The following is a 3,790-nucleotide window of genomic DNA, read 5'->3' as shown; positions in this document are numbered from 1 at the left end:
TCAACTCCTCTCCTCTCTGTACGGGTCTGAAGCTTCAGTTCACACTGTGGTTTATCCCTGAAGGATCTGGGGCTGTTTTATGAAAATCTAAACCATTTGCTTTTTGGATTGTTTTTTATCGTTGCATAAAGAACTACTTCACCTCTCTGGAAATGTAAGGTTTTTTATTTATATATTTATTTAGCTAAAACTTTGTTTACATTTTTTCAATACATTTTAGTAACATAATATGTTATTATTCATTGGTTATATATTTTATTAATAATAATTTAATTTAAAATAGAGATTAGTTCATTTTTTAGAACCGTGTGTGCACGTGCGCAAAACAGCTTAGAAATGATATTACATTATTTATTTATTTATTTCATTTTTGAAAATATAGTTTTCTGTGTTTAGGTGTACAGGATAGAATATGCAGTTACGGTACAAAAATCATTATAGCTATGGAAAGCCCCCACAATAAAATTTGAAACCCCCTAATGGATGGAGAGAGAGAGAGAGAGAGAGAGAGAGAGAGAGAGAGAGAGAGAACCACTCTGTGATTTTATATTATATTATAAGCAATTCATTCATATACTTTTAAAGAATAGAACATTTTTCAACTTTAGTTAGTCTGATATTTAGGAAACCCCTCTCTCACTGTGTTCTGGTATGTGAAGGAGGGGGTCAGAGCTCACATGCGGAGGGTGTGAGGCCTCCTCTGAGTCAGAGACTGACAGACGGAGCTGAGAGAGAGAGAGAGAGAACCACTCTGTGATTTTATATTATATTATATAATTTATTTACTTTTAAAGAATAGAATGTTTTATGTAAAGTAGTTTTTATTTTATATTATTTTAAAAGAACAGAATGTTTTTCAACTTTAAGGCCTGTTCACACCGGGACGAATTTCGCGCACGATTTTCGCCGACGTTTAACGCCTCGTGACTAAACAAAGGGCGCCAATGTGAGTGTGCACACCGACGCGAAAAACGGCACGCGTAAAAGCGTCACTTTTTAAAAAACGCCTCGGGTTCGTTTTTTTGGTTTGACGCGCCGCGTCAAAAACTATCCGACCAATGAGATTGGCGCTTTTGCTCACGTGTCCGGAGCTTCTGAAGTTACAGTAAAACACAACTTGGGGGCGCTCAAACACAAAACGGTCTTGCCGAGCACACATACATAACGGCGAAGAAGATATACGCCAAGTAGTGTCTACACCTCTACACTGCCGCCGGGAAGAAATAAGACGAGGAAGATGCAAGGCAAGATGAATGTAGAGCTGCTGGTCTCGTTGGTGTCGGAACATAAATAACTATATGACAAACGCGACAGTGACTACAAAAATCTTGATAAAAGAGAACTGTTATGGAGTGGTATTGCAGAGCAAATGGGAATTTGATGGTTAGTTTCATTTCACTTAATTGTCTTTCATGTACATAGGCTATAACTTTTTCCCACAAACGTTTGACAATCGCCACCGGGGTATTTCTGTTTTACATTAAGCGCCATCTAATGTCAGGGAATGAATTTGCATGTTCACTCGGCTCATCGTCAGCGAAAATCGCTTGGGTGTGAACACAAAAAACGCGTTGAAAAACGCTGGCGAATAACGCGCACCGATATTCGTCCCGGTGTGTACGGGCCTTTAGTTAGTGTGATATATAAAACAGAACTCTCTTCCTCACTGTGCTCTGGTATGCGAGGGAGGGGGATCATGTCAGAGGACGCACGCATAGACACACACACACAGACACGTGCGCGGCTCCTTTAGTGCTTTGACACACACACACATACATAGACGCGCACTCCCTGTTTTAAGACAGTGTGGGGTCATTCAGGAATGACTATATGAATTCAGTTAACAAGTAAAACAATTTTGAACCCATTCATACATTGCATTTTTGTGGACATCAATGATATGGACATTGATGTGTTAAGAGCTTATTCAACTCTCTCTAAAAAATGTAAGATGATTTTTTATTTGTATTCTTTTTAGTAAGATATATTTTATAAGCATTTCATTATATATTTTTTAGTAAGATATATTGTATAAGCATTTCATTATATACTTTTACAGGATAGAATGTTTTTCAATTTTAGTTTAATTTATACACTTTTAAAGAACAGAATGTTTTATGTAAGATTTTTTTTATTCTTTTGTTTATCTAAAACGGAATTAAATGTTTTCAGTATATTTTAGTAAGATATTATTGTATATTATATTATTTGTGTGAAATATACAGTACATAATTTTTTATAAAATCTCTTTTTCTCACGTTCACTGGGGGCGCCTGTGACACACCATATAACCAGACACAGACCCATATAACTTGACACCGGCTTCAACACCACTCAAAACCACATGATCTAGGGCTAAAAAGGTCAAACTACCTGTCAAAACTACATGATCTAGGGCTAGCTAGGTCATAGGTCAAAAGCTTCTGTCATACCACATGATCGATGGGTGGGAGGGTCAAATGTTAATCCCTGACCCCTAGACCGGAAGTTCAACCTGTCAAAAGGTCAAAGGTCAAAGTCATAAATCACACACGCTATAGTATACTTACTACTGAAAACACGTCTGCAAATTCTGCAACCTGGCTACATCAGTGAGCTGTGAGGGCGAGAGATCATCTCCTCCTGGGGCCAGAGTGAATGATTGGATTTCTGGCCTGAGATGTTAATAAAAGTAATTTGTTACATTTATATAGTACTTTTCTTTACATTCAAAGCGTGATTAGGAGGCCATGATGATGGACAGATGCCAATGGGCCACTTTGGCCAGGATGCTGGGTTTAAACCCCAACTCATTTTTCAAAGGACATCCTGAGATTTTTAATGACTACAGAGTCAGGACCTCGGTTTAATGTCTCGTCTGAAGGACGGTGCTCTTTGACAGTATAGTGTCCCCATCACTATACTGGAGCGTTAGGACCCACACAGGCCACAGGGTGAGCGCCCCCTGCTGACCAGACTCAATCCAGTTTAGCTTCAGTGGGCCTACAGGGTGATATGGATGCTGGCTGCTTGGATCTGCTTGACGTCGCTTTCCCCGGCCAACAGCCATCCCAGGTCTGCTGAGCCATCACGAAGGGCCGGCCACTCTCGCCCAGTTCCATCGACCGCAGATTTGCTTGAGCTTTTATTAACTAGCTTGAAAATATGAAACGTAAATAATAATAAAAAAAATGTTTATACTGCATGAGTAAAAATATCTGCAATATATTAAACATGCAGTACCATATCTGATCACATATATAATACACACAATATATTGTCACAGATTTTTTTTATATATGAAAAGCGGCAATTCCTTACGTATTATTCCATATATTAACATAATATATTATTCTGTATATTTTCAAATATACTGTTAAACCATTTAATATATTGATCATTCATATACAGGGAAACACATTTTCTTTTTGTAAGGGATGGCAGGGGCATTTCTTCTTCCTTCCCGGGTTTCGGCGCCGGTGTAGTTCGTTGGAAGAAGGAAGGCAGGAAGAAGATAAGGTCGAAGCTGAAGCTTGACTGAAGCTTGTGCTTTGATTAGTTTAAAATGAAAAAAAGAGTGTTCTCTGCGCTTCCATAAAATTCTCAGTAGATCAAAGTAGCATAAAGTCCGCTCTGGAACAAACACAGCACACGAGTCCTCAGTCCACTCTCTCTCAGAATCTCCCAGTTTCCCAGTGGCTTTTATCTGTTTTCTCCATGCACATTAACACACACACACCACAAATATAATATATTTGATGAAACATTTCATGCAATGAGAATATGAAAAACTTAATATGTAACAATGAGA

This window comes from Abramis brama (assembly GCF_963993115.1).
Source record: "Abramis brama genome assembly, chromosome: 2".
Lineage (NCBI taxonomy): Eukaryota > Metazoa > Chordata > Actinopteri > Cypriniformes > Leuciscidae > Abramis > Abramis brama.
Note: the sequence above shows the minus strand (reverse complement) of the source record.